This window comes from Cupressus sempervirens, chromosome 10 (genome assembly GCF_028749045.1).
Source record: "Cupressus sempervirens isolate cs-2001-9-10 chromosome 10, ASM2874904v1, whole genome shotgun sequence".
NCBI lineage: Eukaryota > Viridiplantae > Streptophyta > Pinopsida > Cupressales > Cupressaceae > Cupressus > Cupressus sempervirens.
This window is the reverse complement of record NC_143127.1, coordinates 214,943,079-214,957,276: the sequence shown is the minus strand read 5'-3', so window position 1 is coordinate 214,957,276 and position 14,198 is coordinate 214,943,079.

The window sequence follows — 14,198 nt, the reverse complement described above, 5'->3', positions numbered from 1 at the left end:
ACTAAGATGCAGGAAGGAAACCACATGCACACCTCCTCAAGGTGCACATGTGCACACCTTCTAAAAAGACCTAAAACCTCAAAAATAACATAAACATAACTAAGACAAGCCTAAGTCACCAAGAAGGTGCACACATGTGCACCTCCTTAAGGTGTGCATGTGTGTACCTTCTTTCTACAAGTAATGCAACTTAAGGCAAGAAGTGCACATGCGTACCTTTTTTGTGCCTTCCAAAAACTTAGAGCACATAAGGGTGCACACCTACATACCCCATTAAGGTGTGCATGTGCGCAACCTTGTGAAAAACTTAACAAAACATTAAAAAATCTAAGTGTTCCTCGAACATGGACTTGTCACTACGCATGTGTGTAGTGGCACACATGTGCATGTGCGTACCTCATGTAGGTGTGCAACTACACACAAATGGTCAATTAGGGACCATTTAGCTCACCTAGAACACTTGTACTGGTGTGCTAGGTATGCTAATCTACATAATAGGGCTAATGGGGGCATTGACTAAGTTCTAACTATTATGGGTAGTTTTGGGCTACTTTTTCATCTATTTAGGGTTAATTACGCCTTGTTTTAAGTGTGATTTTAGCTTTTTAGACTAATTTCTTCTCTCTTGTGTAGATAAAATGGTGTCATCATCCTACTTAATTGTAGAAAAGATAGCTCCTCAACCCATTATTTTCAAATACCATGGTGCAATGAGAAAATCTTGTTTTCAAGATGGACATGTCAGGATCAAAGTTAATGAACTTGGCCACAGTGATTGGAATTCATTCCTCACCATATGTAACAAGCCAAAAGAATGATCTACAATGGTGTCAACTATGATTAGATCAGGCCTTGTAAATGCAGCATCACATCCCACATTTGTGCAATCTTTGGAACTCATAATGGCTCTCATGGGGAACTACATGATAGAAGAGAAGGTCATCAAGAGTGTCATAGGGGAGATAGTTCTAAAATTCCAACCTTGAAATATCAAGAAGTGTTACACCTTCCTAGAAATGATCAGTATTTGTAGGTTTCTTATGATAGATCAGAGAGATGGTATTAGAAAAATGAGAAAGAAGCTCAAGAATAATCCAATCATCTTTTTATATTGAAATAACACTAGTGGGCCATAGAGTTGGCAATTTAGACACGACCCAAGGATATTGAAGGATGATGTTGGATGCACCATTGCAATTTTGAGTAGGGTTATGGGACTGTTGGCAGTAGGACACCTTCAAATCTTGATAGTCCAGTTTATAAAGACCATCAAGATGGCAAAGGTGTTGATGGAATGGGTTATAAGTTTTAGTGACAACCTAGATGAGAAGTTGGTAGCTCTAAAGACCAATCCCAAATTCTACATGAAATCATATTTTTTGTTCTTATTGGAGGCTAAAATGATTGACTACCTAGGAATTTATAAGAAAGGAGGCATGCAAGATGTTAATGTATGGCCTTATGTGGTGTACCCTCACCTAGTAAAGAAGAAGCTATCAAAGAAGTACATAGAGCACAAGGTAGTCAATAAAAAATTCATATTTGCAACTATCTATTTCATAGAGGGTGATTATGCTAAAAGGATATCAGTAGAGGTAGCAACCAAGATAACTAAGATTGGTGCATACTACATCCAATTCAAAATATTCACCTACCTAAGGGTAGTTAGTACATTGGAGAACCCAAAGAAGATCTTAAGATATCCATAGGACAGGCTCATTTTGCTGAGATTGTGAGACAAATCACATCTACATATGACAAAGTGAGGAAACAACATAAAGAGATATGGGTGTGGCCAATCACCATTGGTTCTTTCTAGGTCAAATAGAAGTAGGATATAATGACCTTTAATTTATAAGGGCACCAATATCCCCAAGAAGATTACAAATCCTCTCACCCTTAGTTTGAAAATATTGGGATGGTGCAACATCTATAAGGGAAGCAATTTTTACATGAAGATGTGTTGGAAGACCATTGGATGAATGCAATAGATGACTATGATATCTGAATTAGGGATTATTGTAGGATGACTCTATATCTAGTAAAGAAAGTGCTCAAGTTCAAGATCCCAGTAAAGGTGGTTGAGAATAATATAGAAGATGTCTTAGATCCATTATAAAATAGGTAAAAAATCTATGATAGGCCTATAATGAATGTGGAGATTTCAAGGGATGAGAAAGAAGATATCAATCACAAAGCTTGCCACATAGTCAAACTAACAAAGAAATGGATCAAGAAACCCTCTAAACTTAATCTAGTTCCTTAGGATATTCCTTTCCAATCCACAACACAACCTATTGAGGGTAAAGGTACAAAAATTATAATACCAACCTTCTTGACTCACTCCCCAATGAGGCTAGAAATAGTACATCAACATGAGTGGGAAAGTTGAGTAATTTAAAGCTGACATGGGAGTCAAAAGGAAGAGAGCTCTGAGAAAATATAAGAAGAAAATGGCTCAACCTCAAGAACCTCAATCAAAATAGGTTAATACTGAAAAAATAGAGCCCCAAGGTGAGTTGACAACTCATGTCCATGATCAATAGTCTGAGCAAGTGCCTCCATAGTAGGAGTAGGTTTAGCAAGAGGAAGTAGAAGAACAAAGGGTACCTCCAATAGCTACATCAAAAGAAGAAACCTCGCCCATGACACCAAAAAGGGCAAGGATTAAATTGACTACACTAGGAGCATGAAGGAGAAGACTAAAGAAGAAGAACACTCCACACTCGTAGGTTCCTAAAATAATTTCAGAAGCTTAAGTAGAACAAGAAGAGGGTGAGTAATTGAATGTGTCTCATTAAGTTAGAGGACTCACTCCACATAGGTAATAGAAGAGGAGAGGAGAAGAAGATTGATATTGACACCTTCATCTACTCCTAAAGAACCTATTCATGTTTCTACATTAGAAGATGAGCAACAACACTGGATAGATTATATGGATGCACAAGAAATAGATTTTTTCAACCTCTCCAATTTTGACTTCATGCCAATAGGTATTGAGATGGTGGCAAAAAGGATAAGAGATGCCCCCAACAGTGAATCCTTAGGAGAGGACTAGAGTCAAATGACACCTCTACCTCAATGAACCCTAGTCATACCTCCACCACCATCTAGCTACTACACTAGCATGCTTGAAGAGGGAGGTTATGTTTTAGAAAATGTAGTAGCTAGATTTAATGGTTAAGGAGGGAATGATAGAGTTGGTTAAAGCCATCAAGAAACCTAAGCCACCTATAGGTGATGCACAAGCATTGGCCTTCATCATGAAGAACCAAGATTAGGATTTTTTTCATATACATAGCTATTCATCCTCGATATGCTAACATCAAGGAACTAACTCCTAAGGATTACCATATCAAGGAGGTTATGTTGGGAAGTCCTACAGTAGATACCACAAAAGTGATGATCACTACAGGCATAAAAGAGGTGTTTAGACATACAGATTGAGATGAGTTCAAGTTGCTAATGTTGTAGAAACAAAATGAGCTTTTGAGAGGTTATTTGCATGGAGTTGTGGGCACTATAGACTTCGATAATCTAGAGATCACTCTTGATGTGGCACTAGAGAGGAAAGAGAAGAAGAATTTACAATTACACCCATTTTTGGAGGCATGTCAACAATGGCAGGATAATTTTGAGGAGAGAGGAGTACAAATAATATAGTGAAACTTGTACATGTTACACCATCTTCAATCGAGTGTAGATAAGCTGGTATCCATAGTGAACTCGGATTTTGGATTGATGGATGAGGTACATACCTGGGCTAAAGACCTATAGGCACTCTAATAAATAAAAGGTCAAAGGCATCATATTCTCATGGAAGTATATACAACTAAAGATTTGGATAAACTCAATGATTGTATTGACAAGATATATGTTGGTAATAAATTTAAGGATAGTCTACATGTAGATATTTAGAAAATAAGAGACCAAACTCAACAAAAAATTTTGGAAGCAAAAAGGTATTACAGCACTACTTGCGTTGAAATTTTTGAAGATGAGTCAAAGGCTAAGCTCAATATGGTGCAATCCATAGTCACACAATTCGAATGAACCTTTAAAGATGCTTCTTTAGATGAATATATGAGGCAAGCATTCAAGACTGAAGAGGCATTATTGGAGTTGGACACTAAACTTGAGGATTTTATGGCAACCTAAATAGAAGTTAGCAACTATCACAAATTACTAAAGGATAAATATGGAGCTTTGGATTTTCTTGAAGCCACTCAAGTGGTGGAAATAATAGAGAAATTCAAAAGAAAACATCTAGACACCATTTTCATATAAAGGGGAACAAAACCTAGATGCTGGAAATTTAGTTTTGACACTTACAAAAAAATTTCATTTTAAGAATCTGTCATCATGGTGCAAAGGTGCATAGGTTCATAGGTGTAGAGTTGTACTACTCTTAGATATGCACAAATAATTTTGAAGAAGTAGGGTATTGATAATTAACTATCATTTGTTATTTTAAAAGCATTTCATGCACTAGAAACACATTTTGATGGTAGGTCAACCCCCATAAACATTCAAAGAAGGCCAAGCTTCCAATTTTAGAGCTTCTAGTAACTTGCAAATCCTCTTGCAGTTTCCTTCTTCTTATCTATGTCTTCTTTCATTCTTTTAAGTCATGTAAAGGCTCATGCATCTAGTAACTGATGTAAACAAGGGTGGAGACCTACTTAGCACCATTTAGAGAGTCAGTTTGCATATAATTGGATTTCTTTTATTAGATTTTAGGATGAGTTATATTTTAAGAAATCTCTCTCACACACAAAGGGAGGAGATTATTTCTTATAAATACATAGACATAATATGTACTGTAGGAAATTATTTTGATGCAATGATATATGCTATTAGTGCTTTCATTCTGAGTGTATTTATTCTTGTTGGAGTGTGTTATTTATGTGAATACATGTTCTTGAATAATAATGGAGCTAATGGTTTTATTATGTTGTTATGATTGTGTGACCTTTTAGTTATTGTGTTTGCCTTGTGTTAAAGAATTTTGCTAATGTACTGAGTTGGAGAAAAGATCACCTATTATTCCTACATAGCTTCTTGTCTCTCATGAGTGCACTTTATGTGGCATTGTGATTTGATGAGAAATGAAACATCTTTCACTTATTATCGAGTTCCTATTAATGATTGCAGTAGTGGAATCGAGGAACCGCTACTCCCATTTTCATTAGTTTTCTCCCCGATCTTTTTGATAATTTAACTCATAGATGTGTTGTTACTATGGTTTATGTTTTTTTAGGAAGTTACCTTATCTTTTTTATTTTCTTTTTTAACACTTGGTTAAAATAGGAATTCATATAGTTACATCAATAAATTGCATTCATCATAAAACAAAAAATACCAAAAATATATCTCTTTTTTGGTTACTTTTCAAAATAGCATATCAAACATCTTATCCAAAATTGGTCAAAACAACAAAGGCCTCCTCATGAAAATACACATTTATCTTTAATTGAGTGGATTCTGATAGGTCACAAGATCACCTAGAACCTTGGAGTTGATCCTAGATTAGCTTTTCAAGGGAGAAGTTTGAAAGGATTCCTATCATTAAGCATTATTAAAAATGACAGCTCAATAGAAGTGGTGCTAGGTGGGCCCCAAACCATTTAGAAGAGAAAAACAACTCATTATTTTGAAAATCTATAGTTTTTGAAAGTTTAGAAAATTTTCCATCAGAAACTGTCAAAAGATGCATAGGTGCACTATGTTGAGAGAGTGCAGTTCTTAAGGGGTTTTCTTTTTCTAGATTTGATGCAAACTAGAAGATCTTGATTCACCATCTCTATTTCAGCGAGCTTTCAAATCTTTAGATAGTGCACCAAAGTTCTTAAAACTGATTCATTTACATAAGCCTCACAACAAAAAAGCATTACCAAGAATTCTACCACTTCCATCCCAAATTTCATCATCTGTAGTTCCACCTTCAAATCAACCTCCACCCATTATTCCAACAGATCCTCCACTGATGACATTTTTTGTAAATGTAGTAGATTCACAAATTAACTTGAAAGGTACACTTAACTACGTTCCCAAGAATCCTAATAAATTATGCCCAAGGTTCATCTATGTAGAAATGTGAACAACTGAGGACCATATCAAAGTCTTTAAAGAAAAATCCATTCAAAAGAAAGTTCAATAGGAGAATGTGGTTCCCCATTTATTCCCATACTCATTGGGAGAAGTATCCTTTAATTGGTACATGAATTAGCCACCGAGATGCATCTAGAATTGGGTTGCCTTTGAAAATTTGTTTCTTGAGCAATTCAAAACATTCATCAACCTACTTATGATACATCATTAGTTCATATCAATTAAAAAGGATCTAGTGGAGACCATTTCTTTTTTTAATCATTGATTTCATATGCTCTACAACAAGTTGGAAACACCCTATACTATACCAATTGAAGTAGCAATCCAAATTTATCTTAATGCTATAGACTATCTCATTGATATCTTTCAATGAAGGCTCCTTGTTGCAAACATTGACACATTAGAAAAATTCTTAGCTGAAGAAATTACCTTTACCAAGCAAGAAAATCCAAATCCTAGTTGAGGAGGATTGATGGTTCCATCTCATATCATGTTGGAACACCAGTGATGCTTAGTCAATTCATTCCAATGAATCTAGTCCTAATACAACAAGCACCGATTATACAAGTTCCAGCCATAACTTACCCAGGATATGAAGCTCCAAAAGTTGCTTTCTTTGACAAAAAGGAAGCATTGTCTACTAAAGTAGAAAATAATGTCATATTTAATATTGGTCAAATGATGAAAAATCTATCTCAGATTATCAAAGAATTAACCTATTTGAGGTTGTCACAAGGGTAGAACAATAACTTTAAGAGAATGAATGTAGCAACTTACAACAATAACTATGGTAAAAAATACAACAAGAATTTCAACAAAAATAATAATGTGGGGACCAACAACATAGAGAACAATTACAATCCTTAATATCACAATAATGGCTTCCAAAGATAGAATCGACAATGAAATACTCATCCAAACAATGGAAGTATCCTTGTTGATAATGAGAACAATGCTAAGTTTGTAGACATAATGATGGTGGCTCATATTTCAATGGAAATCAATAAGTGAACCAGAATTTACAAGGAAATAATGGTGAGACTTCTATGGAGTACAATGCTATGATGTTATAATCTTATGATTCTCTACAAAATCATGAAATGGAACAACTAGCTAGTGAAGAATTCACTTTTTGATTCAGTCAATAATTGGATCCTCAACTAGAAGAGATGCTAGTTTTTCAAAATGACAATTGGACTCTTACAATTTATGTCTATGAAGGGAACCCATGACCAATGGGATTTCTCATGCCTTACATCCACCATTACATGATCCAAGAGATGATAACAATCTAGTACCTACTAGAGTACCCTACGTTGGGTAGAAAAATCAAAATCAAGGGAACATACCTACAATCCTGAAAAATCCTATATGGGCAACTAAAAAATGTGATACAATGGAAGATCTAAAGTGAACCATGGCTAATATGTCCACGTTTCATATGCTAAAAAAAATCCTAATCAAAGGGAAGTAGTGTTGAGGACTCTTGATCATGGAAAGGCAATGCCTAATGCAAACAAAATCCCTCAAAAGATAGCATCACAACAAGTCAATACTTCTGAGGAAATGCTTTCCATGTATAAAGACCAAGCTAAAGTGCCTCCTTTTGGTGCAAGAGCATCTTTATGATAGGAAGTCTAGTGTTGATAGGAAGATGGCACACTGTATTACTAATGTAGAATTTTATTGCAATAGGAAGTCAAGTGGTGACATGAAGATAATAGATAAAATTATTAATGCAAAAATTTATTGTGAAAGGAAGTTTGGTTGCGATAGGAAGGAAACATGAAATATGAGTAAAATGTAGAAGTTTTGTGATAGGATGTTTGACAGCGATAGGAGGAAAACATATTAAAATAAAAAAGTTTATATCATGTTTAAAATATTTATAAATTTAAGAAAGAAAATTGCATAATGGATGTGCCAAATGTAATGAAAGGTCTTTTGTAATTGAAAGGGAATCCAAAGAGTCATGAAACTGATAGGAATATGAATAGTCATTTGTCACTGACCAAAGTAATTATAAAGGGCATGATCAATAGAGAGAAATTAAATAGTTTAATCTATCCCACCCTCTAGCTGTCAACAGTCATTGTGATAGTTGTAGTTTTTTTAAAGTATCTTCAATAAATTTTAGAATTTTATGTTATATCATTCTCTATTTTTTGTTATACTCTCTATGGTTCATGTTCCTAGCTTACATTCAAAGTTGGTTTATGTTGTCCATGTATTTAAATTTTGTAAGGAAGAATTTGTTTAGTTTAAGTTAAATATGTGCAGGAAAGTCAATATTGCTACAGGAAGTTGAATGAGTTTATGTCGCATATTTGAACATTTTTGGATAGAACTATATTATAGCATGTTTGTATAAATAATATATGTTTACTTTTATTTTTCCCCTATTCTAATTTTTTATGACAGAAATGAAGTAAAAGGTGTAGAATTTAATTGAAGAGCTCATTATAAATTATATTAAGATGTATAGAAGATCCACTATTGAATCCCTTGAGTGTTTAATTCCTTAAGGAGTGTTCTAGTGTTGATCCCTCTGCATCACCTTTTTTGCTCAATCTTAGAATTTTTTGAAAGAACCCACACAAATTTCTTATTCATTATAAAGCTTCTTGTAATGACATGCCACTTTTGATAGCTCAAACTTTTGGAGTGACTAGTCAACCCATGAATTGGATAGTGATACAACTCGACAAGACGAAAGTGAAAGCTATCAAGGTATTGAAAGATTTTAGAATATAATTAACTGTAGACCCCTGAATTCAAGACATTATAGACATACATGTGGGTGAAATCCCTAGAACATATTGATTATTGCTAAGTAGAGAATCAAAAAAGTGCTTAAGAGTATGGTTCTCAAATGATTTTATGCAATTATGGCTACCTTGGAAGGGACTAAATAATTAAATCAAGATTGATGTTGAGCCAAAGTTGAAGATAATGATCATAGAATACAATACACCAAACTAGGTAGCATTTTTTCAAGCCAAGTTAGGCACCTACAAAGTGATTTCACTTGACATAACTTCAGTCAAGAGACCCAACCATCTAAATAAAGAATTTGGAGTCCCTACCCCAAAAGAAGAACTTGTCACTAAGTTTATAGACAGTATGGTGGAAAACTTACAATCCTTAGGCAAGGAAGCATACCAAAATATTTTTCTTCTTTTAGCATTCTACAAGTTACCCAAAGTGAGTCATTCAAAATTTGAATGCTAACATTGTTAGGAAGAAATTGCTAGGGTACTCACTTAGATAATGAAATCCAAAAATGGTCAAGTTATAAATGAGGTACAAAAGGAGAGTACAACTTCTACGGGCACATCTGAATCTATAGGGATTGATGAAGAGGGAAAGGAAGATTCTATTACATCATTTACTGACACTTCTTCAAATGATGCATATTTATCTAATCCTCCACCTAGGATGATCAAAGTCTTGAGGAGAAGATATTTTTTAAAAGGACAAGGTTGGACCTTGGTGGTTGTTCATTTGAAACCCCAAATTTTCAAGATTACTAAATTAATTTGAGATATTCAAAGTCAACAAGAGAAATAAATGGCCCCTATATAAAAGATAAATTGTGGCAACTCATCAAGTCCACCATGTGAAAGATTATAATGGATCCCAAAGAAATAATATTTTAAAACTCAAGTAAAGGAAAAGTTACATACAAGTAAACATAAGTCCAAAAATCCCAAATAACAACCAATTTTGACACTTAGGTTTGACAACTCTAAATACAAATTAGAAGCTTGCTCAAGTATTTAATTAATTAATCCCAAAGGTAGTTCTTTTTATATAGCATATGAATTACAATTTAGATGTACTACTAATGTCTCAGAGTATGAAGCCTTGATTCACAGACTTCTCTTCGCATTAAAGAAAGACATCAAAGCTCTTGTAATTAAAGGAGACTCTCAATTGGTCATTAGAAAGGTAAAATCAATCTACTCTTGCAATGATAGAAGACTAATTGAGTACCAAAAAAGAATTTGGGACTTGTTGGAGGATTTTGAGGCCTTGAACATAGGGTTCATTCCAAGGAAGAAGAATATTGTGCCTAATGCCCTTGGCATTTTAGCAAGTGTGTTGTAGCCCATTGAAAGAACAAAGCTAAAGACATTTTTAGTTGAATTGGTTGCTGCCCCATTTAATCTAGACATTAAAGAAAGACATCAAAGCTCCTTGATTCATAGACTTCTCTTCACATTAAAGAAAGACATCAAAGCTCTTATAATTAAAGGAGACTCTCAATTGGTCATTAGAAAGGTAAAATCAATCTACTCTTGCAATGATAGAAGACTAATTGTGTACTAAAAAAGAATTTGGGACTTGTTGGAGGATTTTGAGGCCTTGAACATAGGGTTCATTCCAAGGAAGAAGAATATTGTGCATGATGCCCTTGGCATTTTAGCAAGTGTGTTGTAGCCCATTGAAAGAACAAAGCTAAAGACATTTTCAGCTGAATTGGTTGCTGCCCCATTACAAACTTCCAAGTCTTCCAAGATGACCAACAATTATTGAGTTCAATATGTGCAATGGCCTTTTCAAAGGACAAGAGATTGATGATACCCCTGAAGACAAACCTGAAGATGATGAGCTAGAGGATGAAGATGAGATTATAAATTTGAAGATCAATACTATTCCTAAGGGGATGGTAGAGTTAGAAGGCATCTTTGATCAAGATAAATCAGCATGTAGTAAAAGAAATGTTGAAGAAAAAGGGATTAAAGAATGTGATTCATATAATTTCAATACAAAAGAAGAATGTAAGTTAGTAAGAATAGGCAAGTTGTGTAACCCTTAAGAATGAGAAACTATACTTCAATTTCTTATAGAACAAAAAGATGTCATATATTGGAGTTATGAAAAAATCAAGACACACGATCCTAAAATCATCACTCATGACATTTTGTTGAACCCTGATGCCAAACCCTTTTGTCAAAGATAAAGACCAGTGAATCTCAAAATTGAGCCTTTGTTAATAAAACAAGTACAAAAGTCACTTGATGCTAAAGTTATATTCCCAATCTAAAATTCTACATGGGCTGCTAAAATGGTTCTAATAAGGAAAAAGAATGGAGAAATTCACCTTTGTGTGGATTTTTGCAATTTGAACTTGGCTTCCTAGAAGGATAATTACCCTTTTCCCTTTCTTGATGAATTATTGCAAATTATGAATGAGTCTAAAATGATATATTTTCTAGATAGATATTCTAAATACAAGCAAGTAATGGTAGATGAAAAAGATAGGTTGAAGATTGCATTTACAAAAAAATGGGTAACCTTTGCATACCAAAGGATTCCTTTTTGGATTGATCAATGCAAGAGCCACATTCCAAAGAGTGATGGCCAAAGAATTGAAAAGGTTGATAAACAAGTGCATATTTATTTACATGGATGACCTCACTATGTTTTATAAAGATAGGAGTACTCATATTGTAGAATTGAAAGAAGTGTTCAACCAATGTGGAAGATACAACATATCATTCAATACCAAAATGTGTTCATTTGGAGTCACAAAAGGAAAGTTTCTTGATCATATTATTTCTAAAGTTAGGATATCCATTGATTTTGAAAAGATAGAAGTCATTCTTAATCTATCACTTCCTCATAGTCGTAAAGAGCTTAAATCTTTCTTTAAAAAAATCAATTTTGTACGTATGTTAAATAGTGGATTTATTGAGATAGTACATCCTCTTAATGACCTGCTCTATAAAGGAGAAAATACTAAATGGGTTCTTGAAATAAAGAAACCTTTTGAAGATATCAAAGTGGCAATGTCTATGGCCCTAGTTCTTGTAATCTTGATTATGATTTATCATTCAAAATCTACTCATTTTCTTTAGAATATTCATGCATCAAGATTCTCACTCAAAAGAAAGACAAAGAGGATGAAAAACCTATTGCATTCATGAGTTTCCCGGTAAAGAATGCTAACTTTAACTATTCTAATTTTGACAAACACTCTTTTGCATTAATGAAGAAAGTTAGGAAATTTTTCCATTCTAGATATGCAATTGTGCCTAATCCTATGGTTAAAATGCTATTGATGCAGAATAAATAAGGTGAGAGATGAGGAAACTGGATGGCTATATTGCAAGAGTTTGGTTTGGATATTCAACCAATGAAGTTGGTAAGAGGAAAAGGATTGACCAAGATGATAGCTGATAATGAGATTGATAATGATAATGAAATCAGATTTGATGATGAAATCAACACTAATAATCAATAAAAGATCATAGTGTCTCAAGTGGATATTGATCAAGGAATAATCACTGATGTTTGGCATCAAGATATCATTTACTATTTTTTGCAGAATCAATACCCCAACTCGATAAATAGTTCCCAAGGTAGAGGACTAAAGATGAAATATGAATCCTATATGCTACAAGATAGAAAAATTTACAAAAGAAAATATGAGGAAATTTTTTTGAAGTGTTTAGGATGAAAAAAGTGAAAGAATTTTTTAAACAATTTCATGATTAAGATATGCCATAGGACATAGATCAACAGAAGCTACAACTCACGTGATTTTAAGATCAGGTTACTTTTTTCTTACCATCTTTAGGCATACATTCAAATATGTACATTGTTGCCACATTTTTCAAACAAGTGCCAATAGAGAAAGACATCCATTCATGCCACTTCAACTAGCATTTGAGGTACACCCTATTGCTAAGTGGGGTTTGGACTTTATTAGTCAAATAAACCCACCATCATCTAAAAGACATATGTCTATCATCACAACAATAGACTATTGCATAGAAAAAGTGGTTGCATATATCTTGAAAGAACACATTGTCACAAGGTTTGGTATGTTGTTCTTCCTTGTATGCAATAATGCATCATCTTTTTCGTCAAAAATCCTTACTCAATGGGCAATACACAATTAGGTCATAATCAAGTTCTCCTCTAATTACTACCCCTAAGGGAATGGTGTGGCTAAGACCACCAATAAGAACTTGATTACAGTGATAAATAAATTTCTACAGGAAAACCCAAAAGATTGGCACACTCAGCTAAAATATGCATTATGGATAGAAAGAGTTAGGATAAAAAAAAATTTGGGAACATCTCCCTATTTACTCATTTATCAAAAAGAACTAGTTCTACTATTGAAATTTATGAATGGCTACATTGAGGACACTAATAAAGTTCATATCTGATTAATGAATCTCTTAGAATTGGAAAAGAACAACAACTTTGGAGTATACGAAAAAACATCAAGCTGTCATCAAATGGTGGTTTGACAAATGGGCCACAATTAAATCTACCAGAATATCTGATCTTGTTCTCCTATGAGACAAGGCAAAAGAAAAGTTGCATAGTCACACTAATTTTCAAAACTTGTGGATTAGCCCTTATCAAATTGCAGATATTTTGGGAGAAAATACTTTGAGGCTGAGTTCCTTAAAAGGGGGAATTGGTTCCATTTCCATTCAATGTCTAGTTCTTGAAACATTAATTCAAGGCCTAAAACAAGAAAACATTTATTAAAACAAACTAAAATAGATCTACGAGTGTGTTTATTTATGCAAGTGCATTGTTTTCTACAAGTGTTTTTTCTTTCAAAAAGTTGTGTTTATCTTTTCCTATTAGTCTAGTGGTTAGGTGCAATCAAGATTCATTCTTGACCCATTCTCATAAATCACTCCTTGTCGTCTTAACATTTGGGAAGAGGTATTTCTTGGTCAAAGAATTCCAATGAGTGTTTCTCATACCAAATAAAAAATAGATGTTACTTGCAGATGTAAAGGACTTTCACTCTTGAAATCAGAATTGCAGATTGATAGTTTTCAACACTTTACAAATATAAAGATGAACTATCTTAGTGTTTTCAAATCAAGGCTGACAATAGCAAGGGATAGTTCAAACTTACTAGTTTAGAATAAAGGGTTCTTTCAAATAACAACTAAGATTATTGTTTGGCATGACAGTTTCCTAAAAGTTTATAAAAGTGGAATGTAGAGGTTATCAAACTAAAAGAATCTAAGAAACAATAGTAATTCTTTGGCCACATAGTCTAAGCATGGTTGGGGTATAGAATAAATGAAAATATGGTGTTATGA